The sequence below is a fragment of the Cygnus olor genome, chromosome 1 (genome assembly GCF_009769625.2).
Source record: "Cygnus olor isolate bCygOlo1 chromosome 1, bCygOlo1.pri.v2, whole genome shotgun sequence".
In the NCBI taxonomy this organism is placed as follows: domain Eukaryota; kingdom Metazoa; phylum Chordata; class Aves; order Anseriformes; family Anatidae; genus Cygnus; species Cygnus olor.
Window position 1 is genome coordinate 71,531,563 of NC_049169.1, and position 27,083 is coordinate 71,558,645.

General features: G+C 41.7%; 1 protein-coding gene across 2 annotated transcripts in view; it reads right to left on the reverse strand.

The window, feature by feature from the left end:
• Window positions 1-27,083, reverse strand: part of BORCS5 (BLOC-1 related complex subunit 5) — a 94,752-nt gene that overhangs the window by 38,781 nt on the left and 28,888 nt on the right. The gene's annotated exons all lie outside the window — the stretch shown is intronic.

Genomic DNA, 27,083 nt, shown 5'->3' on the forward strand with positions numbered 1-27,083 from the left:
AGGACACAAACACCCAAATGACCTTGACTTACAATTAACCATCTAATTGTAGTGGCATTTGGCCTACTAACACCTCTTCGGCAGTCTCTGGCTGTTTTGTCTCAGCAGACAGATCAACTGCAGAATCTGCTAGAGCTGCCCTCCCAGCAAGACAAACCCCCAGTGCAACTATCATTTCTCTTGTTACAATACAGGAATTCATATGCCTATGAACAAAACAAACACTTTCTTTCATGGCAGGAAGAAAAACACCATATAGCAGTGCTGTCTCAGGGGCTTAATTAGCTTAGCGGGAACACTGATAACAAGACCTCTTATCAGAAGCTTTGCTTTCCACAAAACCAATTAGTATCAATTTAACCAGAACAAGCCAAGATAAATGTGTACATAACATGCGTAACCTTGAGGTTCGCAATACCTAATAATTAAGTACTGGATCATTTCCCGTACTCACGAGAGAGAAAGTTGTATTAATCAACAGTAATCAAAGGCAAGATCTTCTCCTGCGGGGACAAGAAGGGCTGGAATTCAGTACATTGATTTCAGCCAGTTGTCCTTGTGAAATGGAGACACAGAAGGACTCAGATTTTCTAAACAGCTTTTTCAGATCTCAAACCCAGATTGTGAACCGTTCCTATCATTTTGACCTATTTTCCTTCAAAAATAAAAATAAAAAAGCAGTCCAGACTTCCAAAGACTGTGGACAAAGGAAAAGCTTAGCTACAGCCAAACTAGCAGGACTTCCACGCAAAACTGTGGTCATGTACCTCCCTCGCTCTCCCTGTTCTTTTGCAGCTTTCTCTGTTTTTTCCATTATTCTCTATTTTTAATCTCTTCTTTCCAGCAATAGGATTTTTGAACTAGCAATAGTTCAATAGGTCCCATTTACTGATTCAGATTTTAACATCATACAACCTGCAAATGGCTGAAGTGCAGGGCTTGCAGGGTGGCGATGAGCAGCAAGAAGCCCAGCTGGAGGCCAGGCACTAGTGGTGCTACCCCAGATATCGATACTGGAGCCAAGACCGTTTAACAACACATTTATTACAGGCCTAGATGATGGGACAGAGTGCACCCTCTGCAAATATTCAAATTATACAAGACTAGGAGGAGTGGCTGATAACACCAGAGGATTGCACTGCCATTTAGAGAGACCTTGATAGGCTGCAGAAATGTGCCGATGGGAATCTCTTGTGGTCCAACACCAGGAAATGAAAAGTCCTGCACCTAGGGAGCAACCAGCCCATGTACCAGTACACACCGTAGGCTGACTGACTGGAGAGCAGCTTTGCAGAGAAGGACTTGGGCATCCTTGCAGACAACAAGTTGAATGCGAGCCAGCAGAGCACCTTCGCAGCACGTAAGGCCAAGAGCATCCTGTGCTGCATTAGAAAGAATAGCCAGCAGGCTGATGGAGGCGGTCCTTACTCTCAGCGCTAGCAAAGCCACCTCTGAAGTACTGCATCCAGTGCTGGGCTTCCCAGTATGAGAGAGACATGGACACAGTGGCACAAATCCAGCATAGAACCACCGAGATCTGCCATGCAAGGACAGGCTGAGAGCTGGGACTGTTCAGCCTCAAGAAGAGGAGGCTCGGGGAGGAATCTGATCTATAAATACCTTAAGAAGATGGAGTCGGACTCCTCTCAGGACTGAAAGGACAGAAGGGAACAGACAAACTGAATACTGAAAATTCCACACAAAGGTTTATTTTGTTTTGTATTTTTATTGTGAAGGTGATCAAACCCTGGAACAGGTTACCAAGAAAGACTGTGGAGTCTTCACCCTTGGAGGTACTCAGAACATAACTGGACATGGCCCTGGGCAACCTGCTCTGAGTGACCCGTCTCTGAGCATAGAAATTGGACATCCAGAGATGCTCCCCAGCCTCAGCAATTCTGTGATCCTGAGCCACACGCAAAGACAGAAATTGGGCTTCCCAAGGGCACCGCTATCTTGTAAACAATGCAGACGTAATCTTCTTTGGTAATAGCAGGTATTATAAAACTACTCTGCACATTACCCCTTTGAAGCAGGCTCATCCCATGCCCTTTTGACAGAACTACAAAGAATCCCTACCAGCAGAGAATTTTTACTTATTGCCAGCCCTAACTCAGTGCTTGCACTACATCTCTCTTAAGGCCACTTGGTTAATATAAACTAGTCAAGTCTACTCTGACTTAGAGAAGCAAGGCTAGCAAGGAATACTCTGTTCATGTTCCGATATATGGCAATCGCTGTCTGTGAACATAAAATGCACGTTTCCTATAACATGAAGGAATGCTTCTGGATCAGTCAATCTAACAGTGTTTTAAATTCATTCACTGGGCCAAATTCCTTTCTTAGTTACTGAGAAATGGAGTAACATCATTGTGGTTGGGACATGAATTTTAGGCTATTGTAATTACTGTTGTATGTGTGAATGTACGCACACACCCCACATGCTTAGACTCAGTGCTACTCCCACAATTGCTCTCTAAGTTTCACAATGCTTAATGTTTTCTTTTTCTTTTTTCTTATGGCATTAGCAAAGTTACAGGACTATCCACTGTACTTCTAGACATCCTGGCTGCAGAGAACTTGAAAACATATGTTCTTCACATACTTCATTTGCCTTTTGATTTTTTTTTTTTTATAAAAAGCAAAATTCCTAAGCAGCAATTTTTGTAGTTAGCATGCAACTCTTCATCGCTCGAGGCTGATAAGACAGCTGTCACTCCTCCAGAATACTTCAATCCACAACATCTTTATTTAGAGATAACCAAGGTAAACACAGGTGTTCCAACTTCCAATTCCTGCGATGCTCATGTAAGTTCTTAAAAATTAGGCATGACTACAATCCAGAGTTGCAGCATGCAAAACCGCTCCCTGACATCACGCAGAACTGGCTACTGCCACCCCACTAGTGCAGCATCTGTTACCCAAACCCACTTTCTTCAGCCATCACACTGAGCTCATAGTTAAAACCAGTAGCACCATTGCCCTCCCCTCACCCACGCTAGGGGTATGAAGCTCCCCCAGCTCCTCTTTCCTGAAAAGATCCCAAGCTCTAGGTCAGAAAGCCACCCCTTTTGTCTTATTGATCCCAACCCCCACCCCCTTGAGCACTCTAAACTTCATAACCATTTATCTCCAACTGCCCCACCTTTAGTCTTTAGGAACACACTCACTTTTCGACTCGGCCAATAAAATAAAACATGTTTTGAAGGATCCACGAGTTTTGTGACCAGAATACCCTGATGTCTCAGTACCATTTGAAGAGAGAAAAGCCATCCTTTATATGTTTTAAAATAGCTACCGCATCTCTCTGAAATAGTTTGTTCGATTACAATGGCATGTTTTAAATCGTCTGTCCTGTCTGAACCACATGGAATGTGGGTTGATGCATTAGGTTTGCAGCAGGGTGCATCCTTCAGGTTTTACTGCAAGGGTCCCATCAGAGAGAGGGGTGATCTCTATTATATTCTGCTCACTAGGGACCCCGCAAGACAACAAGCAGTTTGCAGCTCAGATGTTAACTAACCTTCACCTGATCAATGACAGATTGGTCCAAAACACAGGAAAGCACAGTGCATAAAAAAGCTCGCTCTAGAGAAGCTAACTACATCTCAGCTATGGCTGAAGCACAAAAATTACAATGCAAGCAAACAAGTTACATTTCATTAAGCATGCTTTATTAGAGGAAATGCTGTCTTTCATTCATGTCACACCACCCACCCCTACCTCTCAAAAAAACACTAGAAAAACAATGACAACTTCCCCTCCAGACAAATGTCAGCTTCTCAACAATCATCAGACCATAAGCTGCAAGGTTTCCTTCATCCATGGTGCTGTATATACTGAAATCTTGAAAGTTTCTTTCCACCCTGTTGTCATTTCTTAAACATCTGAAAAAAATGATAGAAGCACAGCATAAGATCCTACCATTTAAATATATAAAAAAAGTTATGCTGCTTCTAGAGAAGGAGAACACTAATGAGTGTTCCTAGACATATCACTACCCTTGTTTGCAAGAGGTTTTGGCAGGAAACATAGGAAGAGGAAGAAGATTCTCTCCTTTCCATTTTTATCCAAAAGCACTGGAATTAACCCATGGGATAACATTAAAGTTCAGGCAGCATTTTTACCAATTTTCTTTTATTTTAAAATTGGCAGCAAAATAAACTCTTGCAGATGAAGACAATTCAGAGGCCTAAGCTCAAAGACTTAAAGTTTCCTTTTTCTAACAAAAAAAGCGGGGGGGGGGGGGCCACACTTCTTTTCTGTTTTGCATCTGATTTTAGGATTGCAGGAAGAAATACAGTATCTAAGCATGCGGGTTAAGCCATCACATTGATTGACCTCTCCTTTACATTGTCACTGGCACCCCTATAGCTGCTAGATGGAGAGCTAGATTAGGAAACTGCAATTAAGAAAAACTAGCGTTATTTTTAGAGAGGGTAGGGTTAAAGTTTTCATCTGGCTCAGCTCCCTGTCTGGCTGCATGAGAGGCAAGGATAACACAAGGGAGTAGGGAAAACGAGTACAGCAGCACTGCCTTCAACCAGCTCAAAGCTCAAACTGAATTTGGCAAGCCAGCGGGAACATTAGGAGATGAAACCTGCTGTGCTCATGCTGCTGCTCCCCAAGGATTGCTTCAATGCTTGAGGTGTGTACAATGTGAACGTGAACTAAACACATTTTAAAATAAAAAGCTTTGTGAAGAGATACTAATCAGTTTTGAATGAGCAGACACAGCTACACATCCCAATATAGTCTCATGCAGAAGATACACGCTTCACTCTGAGGAGCTGTACAGCCCAAGCTCAGGGATGCACTCTAACTTTTTTAGCCAAGAATGATTCTGCTTCACTGGTTTGGCTTGAGTACCCCGACACAGCTTTGCACAGTATAAATGTCAAGTCTTAACATACATTACCCCTCACAAAGGCATTCTGGGAGTTCATGTGGGAACAGAACTACTGCAGGAGGTACAAACTACGAGGACCTTCCCTCGCCACAAGGCAGCCTGCCTCCATGCCTCCAAAGTGCTCCAAATCAAGAGGACACCACACTGCAAGCCAAACCTACTGATGTGACATTCCCAGTCCCCAGAAGGTTTGGGGGTAGTTCTCTGAGCACACAACTGCCAAAGCAGTGTGCTGCCTAGAGGTCTGACTAGTCCTGCCTCTCCTCTGCGAGATCAAGAGCCCCAGAATCAGCCAAGGCAGTACAACCCAGCCTGATACCTAGAAATTTGTTCAGACACAAAAACATAAGGTTTGATACTCCCTCCAAAATGTTTGGTAATCATTTATTCTGACAACTCCCTCTATTCCTAACCCCTAAGCAAACATCCAACCCCTTTTTGAACCCTGTTAAATTCTTGGCCCCGTCAGCATCCTGTGGTTGGCTGTTCCAGAACCTAATTGCAATTCCTAACTTCTGGAGCAGCCCGCAGTGGTCACTCTCACTCAAGCACTGAACCCACTCCACCCACGTGCAAATGAAGAATGTTCCTGATAATCCTTTTGAACACATCTGCTTCAGAGCAGAGCGCTGCCCTGAACGCAGGTCTGCACCAGGCCTCCAAAACCCACATATTAGACCATCAGGAATTCCTGAAGGGCAAGAAGTAGAATACTTATGGCCGACTAATCCCTGCAGCAATACTTTCATAAGCAATTAGTTCACTCTGCCAGCCACAACAAATATTCAGAGGCAGGAATGAGGAAAGCTGTATGAGAACAACAAAATATTCAAACAATCAATAGCAAGGAGATGCTCCATTTTTAATCACAGAACACCTGAATTAAGGACATGCTCTTGTAACACAGCAAGTCCCTAGAAAACAGAGTGAATGCTTTAGGCACACATGCACACTGGTGTTGTATCATCATCTCCCTTGCATCCTGTACATCAGCGAGCCCAACTGTACTGGCCAGCTCCCAGAATGAAATCATATAGTCTGCTATCAGCACTATGGATTTATATTTCCAGAAAATCCTGATGTCATAGCCTGAGAGCAATTATCAATGAGGAATTATTGATTTTAATGTCAAGTTGTACAATCACTTCAGAGAAGGAAGAATAGAAGAAAATAGCCAAGAACGATCAGGCTACCCAATGACTTTAAAAACAAAAAAGAATTAATAAGAGTTTGATATCCAAAACCACAGCAGTCATTGCCAAAAAAAATCTAATTTTATTCCACTAGAGACTTAATGTTGGATGCAATTTTCTTACTGGAGTTTGCTGGACCAGAAAAATCAAACAGTTCAGGTGAAACAATCGATATATATGTTTGATTGACAATATAAATGGCAAAAGTACTATCTAAATATTATGCAAATTTTGCCTAGCAAACACTAAGTAGACATTGAAGGCACGATCTCACCTAAGGGGACAGACTCACTCTGGATTTCAGAGCAGGATTCAGTGGAGACAAAGCGCGATACATACGTCACGATGCCAGGATTTGCCTACGAGGCTTGTGCCAGCAGGGAGTCGAACCCCTATGCAAAACCCGAGTTTCACTAGGAGTAAAACAGGTAAAGCTTGTATCACACATGAAAACAGTGGTTTAATTGCAGCTTAGACACTGATATTTCCCAGTATGTCCTCCAGCCAGTCCTGGAGACAGCCCAGAGGGAAGGTGGACAGGGACAGGGTCAGTGCATACCAACAGTGGCTTCAGAGCCACAGGAGCGAAGCCTCAGCGTGAAGTTGTATCAGCTCACTCCTAACAGCTCGTCCTTGTCAGAAATGGGAGGCACTGCCTCTGCCCCTCTCTTGTGGCAACCATGGCACTGGTCTGACAGGACAGTAAACCAAGCCAGCGTGTTAACAGCAGGAAATTAACCTGGCACAAGAAAGAGCTTTCTGCCAGGTTAGGAAGGCAAAGGGGCTTTATGTACAGTCAGATCAGTGTCAGACTAGGAGGACAAGTGCAGGGGGAACAGCGTACAGAGGAGGAATGTGAGGGGGTGTATTCTCCTTCACTGGACAGGAGTGAGCTATTACATCAGCCCAAACTACATTGCATAACTTGACCCTAAGGAGCCAGACTGTCTCACTTTGCCTTGGAGAGGACAGCAACCTTGCTCCATCAGCCTCTGTGTTCAGTTTTCTAGATGCATTCAGCATCATTTTGATGTTCTCCCACTCATCAGCACAGTCAAATGAGCTACACAAACCCTAGGTACAGTCTGTGAATAAAAAGCAGATAATAATCCCCATAGCACTAATCCTACAGGTAGGGCCAAAGCCAAGCACTTTGCTAGCACAGGCCAGAGAAATTTTGCCTTCTGCAAGCTTTCAGAGCAAATACCCTTTAAACCTGCAGTTCTTCAGCGATTGCCTCACTTTAATACAACACTGTTATACAATTTCAAGGCAACAAACATCATTTTGATAGGAATCAAATGCTCATTTAAGGAGAAAAAGCAACGTACTTCCTTATTTTTTCTTTTCCAAATCCTACATGAGGTGCAAGTTAGGTAGATGTAGCCAAAAAGCAAACCTAAGGCAGTCTGATCCCTCTATTAAGAAATGAGGGATCTAAAACACTTCTGAACTGCATTCCAGGCATCCACTCCGCACAAGGATTAGCGGTTCAGCTGTGCACCAAACTGACGCTCATACAGATTGTGCCTCCTTTGCAGAAAGGGCTTTCTTTCAAAGGCATCAGAAAACAACTGTGCAATTGCTGCTTATTTGCATTCGAGGAAGTAGACAATGAAAAGTCAACTTTGTGACTTTTTTTTTTAATTCACCAAAAAGGAAGAGAGAGCCATTGAATAAAAGTTTGCAGTGGTTAAAAATGTTCTTCAAATAACGTTTTTTTTTTTTTGACTTCACTATTCCCAGAAGCGGAGACACCAAAGCAATCCCTGGAGTTCTGTTTATGTGCTTCAGCATACAGCCACTGAGTTTATTTTTACATGCCAGTAAAAGCTACCAGCTGAGCAACTCCTACAGGCCATAGCCACCTAGTGTCTTCCTCCCCCACGCCACCTTCTGTGCTCCTGACCAGGCAGTCCCATCCTCAAAGGTACTCCTGAGACCCCCTCCACGAACAACAGCCCAGAACCAAGTCCGTCTACTCTCCCTGCTTTAGTTCTCTGCTGTTAATAACTTCACCTGCCAGCGGAGATCCACCAGATCACCAGCACGAGCAACATAAGGAAGGAAAGAAGTACGGAGGGGACAAAGCAGGACCTTCTCTAAGAGGAATGCCAGGCTAGGTCAGCAAGGCCTGCCTCGTACAACAGCCCCCTGTTGCAGAACTGTCCCTGCCATGCTGCTGATGCAATGACCAGCGGCCCTTCAAGCTTCACATCTGCTCCTACAGCACACATGGAGCTGCAGCCTGAGATGTCAGAGATGTTTTCTCTATTAGGACAGCACAAAGAGTTCGCAGCTTCCAGAAAGGGCCCTGTATTTTAGGCACGTTGAAGACTTAAAACTGAATATCCAAGAACCAGAGTCCCCATACTGCAGATTTCTCTTGAACATAGTAGCATTAACTTGTAAAGTAACCTCTTAAAAGGAAGCCTTTCATTAAATCTTCTACAAGGAAGACACCTGTCTAGCTAGTAACAAGGTTTATTTCCACCAATGTCAAAACAAAGCCACAACTAGATAAGCTAAGAAGTCTTCTCCCATCTGCTTTAGTGCAGGGAACAATATCTATTTCTGTAGATCAACATCCTGCAATGTTTTATCTAGCCTACTCCAAATATTAAAAATGCTTATATATATATATATATATATATATATATATAATCTCACACACACATATATATATACACACACACACACGCACATCTATATTTACACAAACAACCCCTAGGAACCCAAAATATCCAACATCCCAAACTAAAACTAATCAGAGATCTGTCAAAGGTCTATAAATGGTTTCACTTGAGGAAGATGTTTCTCAACACAGACTAAACAGCTTTCTATGTTGGTGATTATCTACAGTGATTATCCCAGAGTAGAGGGAGAGAAGTAGTTCAGTACAAACCCCTCCATATAGGTTTTAAAAATTCAATAGCTACAGCATCACTTTCAAATTATGTGATTAACTATGCAACAAGAACATGCTTGAGGGCAAGTACGTCATGCCAAATCCCTCCATGATACTTCAGAATAGCAGAGCTCTCTGGGGCTAGAGCAACGAGCTGCTTTCTACAGAGGAAGAGCAAAGAATCAATCCAAGCTTTCTTTCTCTTTTTACTTTTGTACGTTACTGCCCATTATTAAGTGGGCCTGGTTTTTGCTTCACAGGCATCATGGAGGCACATAGTTAAGGATAAAGTAGGGGAAAAAAATGTTGGTATTGTCACTTGTCTTACTGCTTTCTAACATGCAAAAGTACTGATGATCCATTATGACTTGATGATGAACAAAACCAGCTATTTAACTTTTTTGTATTTTAAGATAACTTCTTCAGAAATCCAAAGTCTTGTTTTGGAGGCTCACTGCTGAAACAAAAGGAAACAAAAAAAGACCAACAAACTCCAAATCTGACCTCGTATGAAATGATCTGCTTTGACACAAAGTATAAGTAAAATCACGGCCTTTAACCCAGTGTAAATGAGCACTTTTAAAATAGTGAATCTTCATTCCTTGGTTTATATTGCAATAGTGATTTGTGCCAGCACCAGTGAGGGAAGAGCCCAGGAGAACAGGACCTGGCTCCTCCAGCAGCAGCCCTTGCTTTAAGTATCTGTTGAACTGCAGGAAAGCTTCACAGGTGCAGCAGCCTCTCCTCAGCCACTATGCAACTTAGTGAAGAGAATTATTCTAAGGATAATGTAGGCAAGATCTAAAATAACACTACAAAGAAGAAGTAGAACAGAAAAAGAAAACACATGAACATGAGAGTCTTCCAGCCCTCTGATCGTTGAAGGTTCAGAGAGTATTTATTCCTTCTGTAAGAAAAAGTAAACAATCAAGAATTGAAGTTAAGTACAAACGTGACATAAGGCACTATTTTAAGGTCATTTATTACATTTCCGGTGAAAGAAATGTTTCTTATCCCTGTGTTTCAAGACTGACATTTGAACTAGTCTAGTGTTAAATGAAAAAAATAATCAGATATAAATTAGGCACAGTAGATTCCAAACTTTGATAACTAAGACTCAAGGGAGGAAAAGGCATTTGTACACAGCTCTGTGCAAATGAGCACATTCTGGCTTCATTTCAAGAGAAAATGTCCCTCAGATGAGAATGTAAAGCAGGACAGCAATAGCTCTGAGCAAAATACCAATATTTAATGAAATACCACTTAAACTCTCACCAGCAGAACTCTTGCCCCCCCCCCTTAAGTTACGCTGAGGCTGTTTTGAACAGACAATAGAGTAACTAGGTGGTGCATTAAGTTTGCGACCAGAGATATGACCTTATTTCACTATTACACATGGCGTGGAAATGTACTTACAGAATAGTTGACACCAGTATGTTAAGATGTATTTATTATAGCTAGGACTTTGGCACAGATCCTTTCCCTCGCACTCCAAGAGAGGGAATTTGGCCTCTTTTTGCACTGTCCCACTCCATACTATTTTCTTATGCTTGCTCTAATGCAGCATGGCACGATGCAAACAGCTAACAGCTCTTAGGGAGGCTGCAACCTATCTGCTCCTCAGTGGCTTTATAGTAAATAATACCAGTGTGACTGGCAAGCTGCCCGTATCACGGACACTCTCCAGAAACTGTCACATTAATGAGAAGGCTGAAAAAATGGGGTGTGGGGGGGAAGAGGCATTAAATGTAAATATCATTCCTGAATCAAAGTGGTCAAAGCACATGGATGAATATACACACTGAATTTGCTCGCACGCACACAAAAAAAGCTTATTTGACATGCTTTAGAGAAACTTACCTATTAAGTTTTGAAAGTAGTTCTTTTAATATACACTAATACATGTGTAATACTAAACATGTGAACATGTGTAGTGTTTAGTATTACACAAATTCAATTTTAGCATAAGGACTATTATACTCATATCCAAAGACTTTTTCTTGTATTTATGAGAAAAGTGAAGTCATTCTTATTTTTACTATAATAGACTATCCACAAGTACCAAGGAAGTACTTGGTTTGTAATCTGCCATATTAAGCAAAATACAGAGACTGAATCCCTTTTGTGTACTGATGAGTATTGGGCTAAAACCACTTTCACCCCCATCCTACTGATACCTTGGCTCCACCAACACCTCACATAAAATGAGGAAAAAATTTAAACTTGCCTTTGACTTCAAGAAATCACCCACTAACTAATCTCACGTGATGAAAATGTTAAGTGTACAATGATGCTTAATATAGCACACTATCTATACTCTGGCCCCCTCAACCATCTCACATCTGAACAACCCCACCACTTCTGAGAAGCCACACAGTAGCAAAGATTTATTCCGTCCCTCCCTCCCCGCCCCCAAACCCAACATCAGCAACTTAAATCCCTTTGTTTTCATGCAAGGACGTGTTTGTGCCTCCATTTTGTGAGGGCAATATTTCAAAGAGGAAGTAAGTGGCACGGTGGGTCAGAAGAGGGAAAAAACACTTGACAATAATTCACTTTTAAATGCACAATCGTTGACAGAGACTTCAGTCAAAAAGACAGGAACCCACAAAAGCACAGGTTTCATTTAAGAAATTGTAGTAGGCTAGAAGTTAGGGAAAGAAGTGAGAGGAAACAGATTTTTTGTGTTTTTCTATTGCACAGCAAGATTTGTTTTGTCTTATTTTCTGCTATTCAGGGCTTGAACAATATAATAATACTCTTATTAAAATAAAGTACAGCGAAATCAAGATAAGCTAGGAAAAATCAGCATAGCAAGCTAGACAATAAAGAGGCAGTTCAGCACGGTATAATCTGCCCTCTGAACAACTTCAATACAGTCAAAAATTAAGAGAAAGAGGATGAAGGGGTAAAGATTGTTAAGCCCCTTAAATTTAGGAGATAAGGGAGGGGGAAAAAATCAAAAACATCAAAATAGATAGCATCAAAACAGTTCCTAAGCAAAAGGTTTGTGAACAGAGTAAGCATTTTGTTTTTTAAACCTCAGTTACCTCTGCTGACTGCTTTCCAGAGAAGTGATCAATCCCGCTGCTTTTAGGAATAAAGCCCCAAATGATTAGCTTAGCTTGTTCTGTTCACCTCTGCTTTCAGAAACTAACTAAAGCAAACAGCAAGCAGAGAGCAGGATATCAAGTACAGCAGACAAGCTGAGACAGCCACATCTCTGTTCCTAACACCATGCCATCACCCACGGCTGTTCAGCGGCCTCCCAGCCAGGCAGCATTTCTGAGGGGACGTGCCGTCAGCAAAGCAGAGCAGTGAGCCTTGCAGGGCCCAACACACTTCCAGAAACCCAAGGTACTTAAACTCTTTGCACACTACCTTCTCCCCACCAAGTCCGGAGCCTAATTTGCTTACCTGCTTGCCTTCAAACCATCAAGATAAGTGTTTCATTAGTTCTGAAGTACTGTGCTGGGACAGTGAGCTTGAACCAGCACAGTGCCAGATGTTTCAAGATGGAAATGTCTTTGACAGATTTATGGAGAAGAACTTAGCAACTGCAGTTGTAAGCCTCTACACTTGAGCATTTTTCAGGTGCGTGAAGCTGCAGCTCCACCACTGTCAAAGCCAATCTCAGCTGGCCCCGACGTGACCTCACTCCACAGCGCATGAGATTGCTCCCCACATCAGCCCTGCTGCCTGCCTGATCCTGCAACAAGTCAGGTCGGGTTCCTAGGCTGCCAGAAGGAAGTTGTCTCCTTTCTATTCACCAAGTGAAGTTGAGCACTAGCACAGGTGCAAGGAAAGGGTGAGCATCGGAGAGCACAGGACCGCAACAGCCCCCAGTTACATCGCTCTGGAAATCACACGATGGGGTAGAATAGAACTGGGGGAGGAAAAAAGAAAACACTCAGCAGTGACCTGATCGCTCTCCTCAAGCTCTACAGGGAACTCAGGATGGTTCCTATCCGAAGTAGTGACAGCATTCCTTGCTTATGCCAATCTTTCTGTTTTTCTTTCATCTTGACACTGCATTTGCAAGGAACAGATAGTTAAATATTAACTGATTATAGGCTGAAAAACAAACAGCCTCATTTTCCCCCCTATTTCCAAAAGTATATCTGATCTGTCAATATTTAACAATTTTCCCTTTTCTTTTGTCCCGTGTGCACTAGCCTTGTCTTTTCCTGTTGCACATTGACCATGATGGCACACATGGGTACAGCCCATTTTTAGCCAACTCACTTCACCAGTTCTGTTTATTTAGATACCAACCAATTCACATCAGTCCTTGTGCTGAGGTACAACGCTTCTGCATCTAATTCACACTTGTTGATTTTAATTGGTATTTTAAGTAGCTCCTGCAATCAAAACTTTAACTTGCATCTTGACAGATTCTTTTCTCTGCACGCAGAAGTGGTACTAAGGTAGAAAACACCAGTTTTCTCTGCACAGGCAAGGTCTACAACAGGAAAAAAAAATCATCCTCCTCTTCCCACAGTTGTCCCATTGCTTTGCATTAACAGCTAGGTTGATTCTTCACATTAAAAATAAATAAATAAAAAGAGATGTAAACACCACAAACAAAAGTAATTGGATTCAGATATTAATAAAGGTATTTGGCGTTTAAAATGAAAAATGGAAAGTCTAAAATACCCCCTTATAGGTCAATCAGCAGTTGATGAACTGGAGAAGAAATCTGTGTACACAAGACTATGCAAAGCTTGCTTGGCACTCAACTTTTGAGGCCATTGAATCCATCACTTTTCTAACCTGCCAGATGTTTTCAATCGCACATGAAGGCTTTTTGGAGAAACATACTTAAAGTGAACAGCTTTAACTGGCTGGGGTGGATGGGTCAAGGAGAAAGCATGTAGAGGGCTGTGGGTTTTTGGTTTTGTGTGGTTTGTTTATTGCTTGTTTTTGTATTGTTTTTTACAATTTTTGGTTGGAATTTCTTAAGATGAGAAAACCTGTGTCTTTCAAAAACAAAAATACTTGGGGGCAATGTATCTAACAGCTGATTTAGAGAAAGTCAAGGCCAGCATTACAGAAAACCTCTGCCTTCTGGGTTGACTAAATATTCTCCTGTCTTCCTCTGCCACTGCAGAAGTCAGGCATATCTGTATGTTTAAAACAGAAGAACCATGTAAAAACACCTTCCAAATTTTTTAAAAGTTGAAATCCATTCTTGACAGTTTACAGCTCTTGCCAACCTCTGCATTTTACATCCAAAGAATCTGCCTATTTTCATCATGTCTTTTCTCCTCTACAGTGCCTCTGACATATGATATGTTCATTTATTAACATGCTATTTTTCATTAAACATTAAGATGTCCATTTCAGTACTGATCAAATTCCATGTTTACTACAGTTGTAAGAATTATAACCTGCTGAATACAAGACTTAGATTCATATCAAGTTCCTCACCAACCTCCAGAAGTCGGAAGTTTTAGTGAAGTCTCTGAAACACTTTACGTGCCCATTTCCACATTCAGTGATAGTTGATTCCTCTTCATGCCTGTCAACAATGCACTTCTATACACTTAAATTGTTATGCAAGAGGGTCTGCACGATCCTTATTATTTCTTCCTAACATAAAAAATGTTCAAAATCCAGGCATTGAAGACATAGTTTGACAACGAAGCAAGAACAGACTGAATCATGCACAATTGTCTCCTAACACAGGAGAGCAGGTAGACAATGTACACATACACATGCTACTGCTTTACTAGCAGCTAGTTATTATGAAAGATTTCAATAAATTTAGATATTTTATTCCTCTTTTCTATTGGTCATCCAATAAGAAGCTACAAGTATTTCACACCTGCACACAATCTGTCCAAGTCAGGATCACAGTTAGTTTAATTAGACTCTCACTGTGGAAAAAAAAAAATCCACCTATCAAAACACCAGTCTGGGCCCTTGAAATGATTATAACTCGAGATCAATTTAATGTATGAATCAAAGTCTGATTTTTATCTTCAGTTCTCTTTATTAGGAAATTAAGAAAGTAAATGCCAACTGCCTGTAGTGAAACTTACTCATAGGACACGCTGCATTTGTTACTGTGCCTTGTTTTACTGGTAAGGCATCAAAGACAACCTGGACAAAACAACAGCAGTCTGTGGGTTTGCACTTTTTGTAACTTCTGCGTAGCCAGGCTCAGGCAGTAGGCCAGAGTGTCCACAGAGCTCCAAAATAATAGTCAAATGTCCATCTTTGAAGCAGGGTCCTTCAGCATGTTCTGCTAGACTACTAGAGCAAATCCCCACTGGCCCCTTGAGTCTCTTGACCACCTTGTGTTAGGAAGAAGTGGAGGTACAGTCAATTCCACTTTAAAGCTCAGCAGGGCTCTTAGCTCCAAAGACAATGCTGTGCAAAGTTTAGATTCATCCCTGATACAACAGCGATTTTCTTTCTGCCACCATGCACCCATATATCCAAGCATACTTCAGAGTTTGGGAATGGTTTCAGCTAACAAAAAAAATCTGCACCAACATTCAAGAAAAAGAAATAAAGCCTCCCATCTTAACAACCAATGCAAGCTTCCTTCACAGCCTTCTCTACCACAGAATGTAAGACTACAGATGGGTAACTAAGGAAATGTGCAACAATGGAAAATTTCAGACTAGTGCAATGAAAGCAACTCAGCCACCAAACTGACTCCAAGTTTCAATTAATTCTAAAACTGGTGACAAGGCCCCTCAATGAGAGGCAGTGAAAAGCAATAGGGTAGATATTCTACTCTAGTTTGGGCAAGTGTATAAATGCAAACACCTGCTGCTTCCATTCCAATCACCTGCTTTCTGCTATTTTTGTATCACAGAAAAACAAGATTTAAACTCACAGGAGGTAAAGCAACATGCATTGCTTGAAGTTCCATCTCCAGTATCTCTTCCACTCCCTGTTAAAGATAAACTTCTGTCTACTCAGATGAAATCAAGAAGCCTAATGAGTAAAAGGAAAACCAAAGCCTTCTCTTATGCCATCTAGCTTTCCCTCCATGTTCAGGCTTTGTTTAGCTGACAGAAGTCTATTGAGACTGCTATTTCAAAGGCTAAAAATTGATAAAACCCTGACCAACCTTCTGTCCATCCTCCTCCATCAACTAAACATCCCAACCCCTGCCTTGGGAAGAGATCAGTCAGCACCAAAATCGTCACCAATTCCTTTCCAGCAGTTTTATTGATGACATATCATATTGAAAGAAATGTTTTACTAGCAATTGAAATAAACATTTTATTAAGCAATTTTATTTGAAACTTGTGAAATATCACCAGGTTAACAAGTAGCGCAGCACCTACCTCCTGCTTCTTGGAGCTCAACACATCATCTTTTGGGGCTCACCCAGAAGAACTAAAAGCAAAGGGTTACAAAATGACAGAGCCAAATGAAATTTTTTTTTTTTTTTTTTTAAAATCTCTCAATCATTATCACTTACAATGCCGTGATCTCTGCAAAGACCATGCTTTCCACAGAGCTCTCTGGAAACAACCCATTTACACTGCCTCAACTGGTATCAGAAGAAGGTTCTTCACCAAGAGGGTGGTCGGGCACTGGGACAGGCTCCCCACAGCAGCGATCATGGCACCGAGCCTGATGGAGTTCATGCAGCATTTGGACAATGCTCTCAGACACATGGTCTGATTTTTGGGTGGTCCTGTGTGGATCCAGGAATTGGACTTCATGATCCTTGTGGTCCCTTCCAGCTCAGGACATTCTGTGGTTCTGTGAATGGCGAGTGGTATCTGCAGTGCAAGGGAATCCAGGTCAGGTTCCAGTTACAGACACTGAGCAGGTGTAAGGTGACAAGGCACAGCTGCATTGGCCACAGTCAGTCACAGAAGTGTCCTGTCCTTGAAGGACTGCCTAGACACGCAGGAAAAAAATCCACCGCAACAGGCATGTAACACAATAAAAGCATAGCAAGAAGAGATGATCACTTGTCTGGGCCAAATAACATCTGAAAAAGAAAGCGATTCTCCAGGAGAAGGGTATTCCTCTGCACTGTCCTTGTGTTTTAACTTGAAATGTTGCTTTCCATCCCTCTGAGCTGGCATGGGAGTTAAGAAAGTTTGCAGAAGTGATGAATTTTAAATGAGGAAGCTCAGACTCCAGTAATACTACACCGAAGTCAGAGTGCTGAAGAGACATGTTTTGCCAGCAATCTCACGTTGAGCAGCAGTGAGATCAGGGGGAGGGGTGCACACACAAGCAATTTTGCATGGCGTCTCACTAAAACAAGTTTAGGCAAGTATTTTAGGTTGCCTGTATGAGCATTTGAATTTTTAAAAACCGGTTACATGCAAATATGTTGTAGTCTCGAGTTCCTGGTAAGCTGCCAGCACGTCCCTGAGCACCAAAAGGCTCAGACAGCACATAATGAAGGACATTATTCTCCAGTTGATGTCCAGATGTTTTGGTACACACCTCCCATTAACACATTGATGAAAAAGAGAATCCAATAAATCCCTTGCAAAGTCAAAGGACTTTTACTGGCATTATAGACTTGAGACAAGGTATCTTAATGACTTTTCCAAGGCAACGGAGATGGAGGTTCAGGACATTCCCCTTCCACCCAACCTCCCCATAGAAATTATTTGGGAATAATAAAGCATTGGATTTTAAGCTGAGCAGACATTTGATCAATAAAAGCATTCACCCCAAACACATGTTTGTTTAAGCAAGACTAGCTCAAGGAACACAGGGTAAGAGCACAGAATTGTAGGCCATCACTTAATAGTCACAATTCCAACCCCTTTTCCCTCCCTTCTCATTTCCCCTGCCTCTCCTCATCCACTCGCTACAGGGTCTCAACTCATCCTGTGTTGTGTACTGTGACAGCAACAATAGTTTGCAGAGCTGGTGATGAACTGGAGCTAAGATCTGACAGCTGAACATTTTGGAACTGAGGCTGGGGGCAAGAAGAGTGTGTTACAATCATTTTCTAGTCACATCAGTTCCCCAGTTCCATTCCCTCTGCTGGAAAAACATCTTTCCCAGCACAGCAGGCCTCTAGGGACTATGTACCAGTTTCAGACTTCAACACACCTATGACCAGAAGAGTCTTGCCGAGAAAATACTAGTAAACTCCATGTTGCAGATGGTGTACCTAGGCTAGGATCAACAGCCATGAACAGGAGCTGAACCCAAAGTGCTCCCCTGTGAATTACTGATTTCTACGTTCATTTTCTCACTGTACACACTTTGAAAACAGCTAGTACCAACAACCGAAAATAGGTGTCACACAAGACTTCTACTTTTGAAGATCAAAAAGATTTCTGAAAGGCTTTCAGATGAAGAACTAGACCTCTGCATCATTTTCTCTTTCCAGAACCAATATTGTTTCAGTCTGTAGTCGTCTGTTACTTATGGCTCAGCTCGCAGCTCCAGCTGGTACCAAATCCAGTTTGCCAGCTAGGCTACCAAAACCTAGGTCACTTGCCACAGTGAAGGTAACTAGAAGACAAATGTTAATGAAGGGCTTAAAGTGAATGCAGTTTTCAAGGCACTGTTTCAACACTTCCAGCCGTTTTCAAAGACATCTACCAATACTTCTGTATTACAGTGGCACCTGGTGGCAGTTGCCTGGACTGCAGTTCTCAATTTTCATATTAACAAAGGATACAGATTGAAAAGCAAATTAGACAAACGGAGAAATAAGAGTGCAGCATCGAGATTAATGATTCCTGCTGAGCCTCATTACTTCTGAGGCAAGGAAGACACACAGGTTTCTCTCTTATACAGCACCAGCAGAGATTAGCAGCCTGTGACACCATCCCCTTGACTCACCAGCAGGTGCTCAGCAGGCAGAGTCAAAGGCATTAGGTACTACACCCACTATCACACCACCATTTTACTTCACCTTTCAGTTGGGTGCAGTACCTTTTGCCAGACTGATGAACATAGTGAAAATTGTCCAGTTTTACTGGCTGAGCTTCTCAGGTCTTCCACTGTAACACAGGCCTGCACTCTGCCCTCCGGAGCTCATGCAAGTTACCGAAGTGACTTATAAATGATATTCCCACTATACCCACTAGAGAACTGTAGCCCGCAGTCAGATAGTCCCAATCGTTTGTTTTCAGAAATGCAACTGCAATACAACATACTTTTGAAAAGTTAGACAAGTCTCATTTCTATATCAGCCAGATACATAAAAAAACAACAAACCATGGGTGCATTCAAACAGCAGCCTAGTGTTTTCACTGCTTGCTCTTAACATCACAAGAAGTACTGATTATGAGCACGTGCACTTACTTCTGCCCTTCAACTCTTTATTAAGTGAAAAAATATATTGATATAGGGCCACAAACCAGCGTAAGGTGGATGTCTAATACAACAGTCAATCAGGCAGGCAATACTGCACTGCATGTCATTTTATACTTAACTTGCACATCAAAGCCAACCGGGGCATATCTCATGTCTCTGCTGAAACCACGTGCTAGAATTACCATCAGTAAACATTCTGGAACATGAGAGAGGTAGACTTCTGCCACAAAGGTAAGAGCATCCAGGGAACTCACCTACTTGCACACACAAGAAGAAAAGTTTGAACAAACAAAAATCCACAAGCATCTAAGACATCAGTACACAAAACGCACTTACATCACTCCAGTACAATGCCCAAAACTTCCCAAGTGTCTTAACACTGCACGAAGATAGAGTTTCCACCAAAAAAAACCCTCCCCAGGCACTAAAACTCTGCTACAGAGCATGCCAGGAATGAACGCAGTTTTACCAAAGCTGAGAAGCTGCCCAGTAGCACCTCTCATGACAAAGGCTGTTTGGAAGCCTTTGGCCATACACAGGGCCAAGGAAGCGGCCAAGACAGAAGGAGGTAAATGGGTAAATAAAGGGTGTGTGAGAGTGAACAAGGTAGTGGGAATCCTGGTCTCTAGTCCCTTCTTCTGAGTCACAAATGCTTTCTAGCTTACGGTTCTTTAACGCAGAGTGCATAAACCAACAAGTGAGCACAAAACCCCACGGATGTCCCCATCTTCTGAATAACCAAGTGCAATGTGGAGCTAGCCCCTAAGGGTCAGGATGAGATGTGTGGGAAGAGGTTGAGAGGGCATCACATCTAACAAACTTATTGTGCAACATCCCTCACTGTCTCCAAAACATGCTTATTACTGTTAAACTTTAAACATCAACCTTAGCACTCTACCATATGAAGTTGAAACTATACAGAAACACACACAGTTTGGGAACAAAAATCTCCACTCTGCTGAAACCCACAGGAGCTTTGCCACTGACTTCAGCAAAGTCAGTTTCGCTCTGAAACTGCTGCATTACCGCATTAAGCTATTGATTTACAGTGTGAACTGCCCCTGTCTATGACTAATGACTCTTCTCTGACAACTACCACAGAACAATAAAGGCTTCCAAGGTCAGCTGCAACTACAACAGTCAGTAATTCCACCTTCTACTCAACATCACCACTAATTTTTATTTTTTTTTTTAGTATTGCAAATTAAAAAGCAGCATCTCTGGCAGATTATCTGCATTTCAGAATTCAATATGTAATCTGCAATGGTGCATCTGCTGGTTTGTACGTGCAAGAGTGCTGACAACTTAGCCACATATACCATGAGCAGGCTTGCACAGAAAATAGAGGGAATATTACGGAATTCAGTGTTGCAGACCTCATTGTTCAAGCCAAATGAACCATGAAACTCCTATTTTCCTTTCTGTTAGGCTTCCCTAAGAAAGAAATAGAGGCAGATCAAATTTGATTCTAAACTTCAAGGTTTTGTAACAATGAGCTTGCTGACCTGTACTTTATTACTTGCTTGCTGATCTCATCTTACATAATTGTACGGAGGGAACATGGTTACACTAAGTTCCTGCCGTAGTGCTTTGCTAACAAGATTTAGGGCTTGAATAGACTTTTTTTTCCCGATACTTCTACCTTAATGACCTTTTTATCTTTACGTAATTTTAGTAAGTCAAACCCTTAATTAGGAGGGGGGTATTATCTGCATATGACTTTGGGGAATCTGCTTTTTGTTCTACTGACAATATCTGCGTAGGGAAATAAAGACAAGAGCACAGCATTTGAACTATGTGATGTTATAGAAAATGTGGTTAACTACACACAAACAGATACAGAAGCATGCACTCATCCTTTATCTTGATCAAGTTTATTTAACTTAATCAACATGCATAACAAATAAAATTACATCATCAGGAATTAGTGACTTAGGGTGTAATGATTTACACTGTCCCTATTGGTTAATTATAACTTTTCTTAATAAACTGAAAAAAATCAAATCTCCTGGACATGGGCAAACAGATAAACTCCTATGAGGCAGAAATTGTTTACCAACACTAAGAAGGAAAAAAAATGATTTTCCAAAGCAATCCATTGCAACACCATTGCTGGTCTAGCCACAAGACAGGAAGCATTCAAAAAAACAGCCAGTGACCAGGTAGAACTTTAAAAGTGGGCCAAGCACAAGTTAAAAGCAAACTGCACATACAGTTTGTGCATCTGCTATGTATAGTATATACATACTATATATAGCTTAAATACTATCTGCACACAACTACAGACCAGCAGTGTGAGTGAACAAGGACTAAACAATGTCGCATGCTTGGCAGATGTTTTCTGTCAGTCAGTCACACACCCACCAGGCAGCACACAGCTCACTGACCTGTGCTGTAAGTCTGTCCAGCAAGTCTGTCCAGCTGCACAACTCTAGAATAGGGATTCTGGGCCAAAACACTTCAAGGTGGTTTTGTTTGGCTGTTTTTTTTCTTTGCACCCTCCCTTTTTTTTTTTTTTAAAAGAGGTAGGAGATGAAAGTTTATGGGACGCAGGAATCTCCCAGAAGCATTTCACACTCTTTTGCTTCCTGCTTTGCATTGACAGTTTTACTGATTCCTAATGGCACAACTGTCCTGGACTTAGCAGCAAAGTGATCTTTGTCACAGCTAGCTGATTTTTCTTATGATTTATTTCATATTTTCAACACCAGAAGACAAGGAAGTAATACTTCTTCATAACTGAAGTGACTACTAATGATAGCAACAGTGAAATATGGTACAGTTATAAGCAGATTCCTCACTAAAATCCTGTTTCAAATACATAGTTACCATTCATCCTTTTCTCAAACATAGCAGATATTTCTCATCAAGAAAAATCAGCTATTTTTCTTCAGCATCTATGGCCTTCTGTGCATCTGTATCAGAACATGCCTACATTTTCCATTAGCATAGTAAACTGTCACTTTTTTGCCATTTACTATCTGTGTCAGAGATCTCCCCAGGAACTCAGTGACTACTTCAAGACCCCTTCAGTCACAGAACAGCCTGGGTTGGAAGCTACTTAAAGATCATATAGTTCCAATCCCCTTGCCACAGGCACGGATGCCACCCACTAGATAAAGTCTCTGATCAACAACTTACTTTGGTCCCTGTGTGACTGACACATCCCAGATACAATCTTCTATTTTCTTTGTGTCCAAGCATTTGATGTTTAACACAGTTGTTCCTATCTAGTGAACACAATGTACTTCTAGATACTAACAGCTGAAAGAATAAAAGTGAAAGGAGCAGTAAGCATCACATTGGCCCACTAAAAAGGAGAGAACCAAACTAACAGCACTAGGAGGATGCTTACTTTAGGTCCTTCTTTTCCTCTGATCCCAATCATCCAACAGAGGGGTGAATTACTTTTGAGACTTTGGTCCACTGAAAAACACTGTTACTGTATCTCTATAGGAACAGACTTGGAGATTCATTGTTCCATGCATATATACATCTAGCCCTCCTCAGATGTTTTTAACAGGAATGTTTCTTTGCAGGCAATTTTCACTGACATAAAACATACAGTTCATTGGGGTAGACATGTCAGAGGAAATACATCCACAGACAAGTTCACAGGTCCTTCAGTCACATACTCTAGCAAGTCTTACGAGTAAGACGATAATGCTGAAGAGAGGGAAAAAATTATCCAGATTTAGATGCCTAGAGTCCTTTGAGGACTGCAAAATAAAGTGTAGTGTATATGCTCTCCCAGCATATGCGTATCCTTGTCCTAGAAAGATTGGGAGATTGCCTATGCATTCTGTGAACACTTTAATTACACTACGTATTTTGGATGTTATAAATAAGGAGTTTCTTTTGCATTTCACCTTAATCGCTTAACAGTGATTTCAAGGTAAGCTGGCCAACACAGGTATTCTTCACCACAGTGCATGACACATCTATAAACCAGGACATTAACAACTCCTTACCACATGGTATTTTTCCTCAGCACATCTTTTGAAGTATCCAAAGGGTGGCTGCACCCCAAGTGCCATCCTGGCCAGCTGGAGAACTCTGTCACAGAAGCTCTGTGAAAGTAAAGGAAGGAGAACCTGCAGGTGACTTGTAACAACAAAGTTTATTCAAATCCAGCAAGGTGGTGAGGAGGAACCTTCCATGTCTGAGGACCTATGAGGTTCAGTCAGGAGTCACAGCTCCTGTCTTGCACTGTTCAGCTCAGCAGAAACTGGAGCTTGAACGTACTCACCTAGGGAAAAGGATGCCTGGCTAACAGTCTAAGCAGACCTGCATGTGCTTATTCTTTTTTATCTGCCAAAACCTACATTATACTATACAGGGTGAAATAGCGTGAAAAGGGAGAGGGTGGGAAGGACAGGGGAAAGGCACATAACTGAGTATCCACAGTCCTTTACACCCTTCCATCTGATGTTGAACATGTAATTTGAACAGTACCTAACCACAGACTCAAATACTAACGCAAAAAGTAATTAACCCAGGTCTCCAAATAGTCAAACCTCTGAGAAACATATGGAAATAGGACATCATTCTCCTTCCCTCTTCCAACTACCTCTTGAAAGGAAAGCTCCTTTCCTTAAAATGGGGGCATCCCTTAGGTTCAGCTTTTGAAAGTTAAGTTTCAAGTCATGAAAGCAAAATGGAGAGAGACGGTTCCCCAAAATACAGGGGAATACTCACTGGTCCACAAGCCTTAAAAAATAAAACAGGCTGGAGAGCACTCACATCATCACTCTTAGTATTTCTTTCTGCCCAATGTGCTCATTTTCACAGAGCTTGTTATGAGTACTAAGCATGGAGTCCATCCGTGTTGCAAATCCTGTTAGAGCCCTGAACACTCAGCAATACTGTAATAAGCAGATCTTCCTTGTAAGCCATAGGGGCAGAATTCAAAAAAGGACTGAAGTATCACAATGCCCAGATTTATAGGAATAAAAATTCCCTGTCATATGCTATTAGCTAAATTCCCTAGACAATAAATGGAAGAAATAGCATACAGTGTGGTAAGAAAAAAAAATAAAAGGATGTAAACCAGTCAGCAGAAATTACTGAGGAGTGAGATGTGACAAAATCCATTGCTCTAAGTTTCACAAGGCTCAGTCTAAACATCCATCCTTCCTCTACATGCCGTTCCATAGAATACAAATACATTGATATTTTCATTAGAAAAGAATTATATAGGGATTATTTATATATATATTATTATACAGGATAAACAATCCTTTCATTCATTTCAGTATGGATTTCACCTCTTCTCTCTCTCTCAAGAGATTCCTTAGCATCTCCCCACACTTTTCTGCTGAAGACGTGCACCAGCTGCAATAAACACACCACTGCCCAGCTTTCACTTCAAACCATCTTCAGACAAAAGTACACTCCTCATGCTGGACCTATCTTGTAAGACTCTCTGCTACATAACTTTGGTCTCCTTACACTACTGTCAGGTAAACTATACTCTAGACTCTGAACAGTAAAGGTCTCAGCTTTTGCTTTGTGAAACACCTTGATAAATGAAGGAGGATATGGATATGGATAAGAGGCAGTGTGGTAAGAGAAGACCTCAGTGGGTTAGCCATAAGCTATTCATTTAGGTCTAATTCATGCCTGATAGATCTTTACAAAACATGTCCCTAAAAATATTAAGGACAGAAATACTACAACCCTTTGCAATCTTTTTCCATACTTTGCTGTTCTTACAGAAACAGCAGTGGTATTTATAAGACAGGAATCCAGCCACATTGGGCTAGGAGATGTTAATGAGTGGCCCATGAAAACCTTCACATGGCTGCACATTCCATATACCACGTATGTTTGGCAAACAAAGGAATGGAGCGCACCACTAGTAACTTGCAGCAGGGCTGCAGAGAAGCCACCTCTCGTTCATGCAATGTACCTGGGAATGCAGGTGAGTCCGAAACAAGAGTCTGAGCTCCCCTTGCTAACTTTCTTTCTCTCACTGTTGGTGATCAGGAGTTCCTTCAACAGAAGACAGAATCAGAGAATCATTAAGGTTGGAAAATACCTCCAAGATCATCTTGAAGACGGTCCAACCATCACCCTACTATACACATTATATTATGGCAAATGTATATAGCAATCTCAGCACAGAACGCAGACCTAAATTTTTCATAAGCAACAGTCTCCAGTTACATATCAGCATGTTGCCTAACACACAGAACTGATCCCTGCTCTCAGGGGAACTTGCATTCAACAAGCCTAAAACTGCTAGAGAAAACAAAACAAAAAGCACAGGATCATCACATTCTTGAGCAGCCCGCTAAGCAGGGATCAGCAACAGCTTCAAGAGTTAAATATCTAGCAAAAAAATGATGATTATTATTTTTTTAATTTAGGTAATATTTCCCTCATCGGTAACTCAGAACACAAGACAGGGCTGCTGAAGTACCTCTAAACATCCACAAGCCAGTACTCAGCAAACCCGTGGTATGTATGGCATCCTGAACCACTCAGTACCACTTGTGCTTCCAAGAGAAGCTACCAGGACACTGGTAACAGCTTCCTCCAAATGAGGAGTAAAGAGCAAGAAAAATGGCAAGACAAAAGAACTGCCAGTGTTTACGGACAACTCATTACCAGAAGTTTGTTTGGAATTGCTGAGGGTGTTGTTTTAGTTACAAGTGCGTGAACAGAGCTATATAGGAACACCCACCTAGGCAACCACCACGGTCCTCCCTGCACTGTCACCCAGAGAGCAGCCCTGATGGACTGCAGCGCAAGACTTCAAACCCAACACATCAAAAAGGCATTTGCTGTCAGGCTGTTTAGACAAATAGATAAGCTGAGGAGGAGCCTTGAGGGTGTTTGCCAGGCACACAGAACAGATTCCAGTTTTTATTTTAAGTCAACTAAGTTACTATCTGGCAATGAATTTATCTTCCTAAATGTTGGGAACACATTTTCCCTAATAGTGTGCAATCATCATCAGAAAATAGTCTGTCACCTCAGAGAAACCCAAAACACTAACACGAGAAAAGGAAGCATAACCACACACCCAGTTAAGATAGAAGGCCCCATATACAGAGCTAGTTTCCAGCTAGATCCAAAGTTAGAGCAAAGAGATGAGTTCAGGGATCGCTGTTTTGGATAGACAACCCAGGCACATCCCAGGAGCAGATTAATCACATCTTTACTAGTAATAATCATTTCACCACCTACATTGTAGAGGACTCTGTATGATACCATTACTAGATGCAGAGGAAATAGGCAATATTTAAAATATTTTTTTCAACGTCATTACCAATACCATCAAGATTGAATGAAGTTACCAGTCTTGATACAGACAGGTTGCTATCTGGGCACCTCCTTCATCTTCATCTCTGCCACTTATACACCAACTCTGTCGCTCACTGATCTCTCCTACAAGCCAGCTCCACTCACCAGCCTGCTGTGGAACCACCCAGTAGAAATGCCAGGTCTTCCATAGGCCTAGCAAGCTGAAATGCCAACCCAACAAATATGAGAGCCAAAACAATGGGGGGGGGGGGGGGCATGCCTATATGTCCAGAAGCAAAAGCAACAAGGAGAAAGTTCCCCTTGCAAATTGTCAGCCTGGACACTCATTGAACTACTGTGCAGTAAATCTCAAATAAAAGAAGAAAATGAAAGTCATTCTTGCACAATGTGAAGAACTGGTGTCCAAAACAAGAATAATCTCCCTTCCCATACCTGTTGGCTACTTGAATTTGTAACCTTGCACTAAACCAAACAGAATGCAACTTTAAAGTTGCCACTGAAAGCAACTACTACTATTGGGCTACTAAAA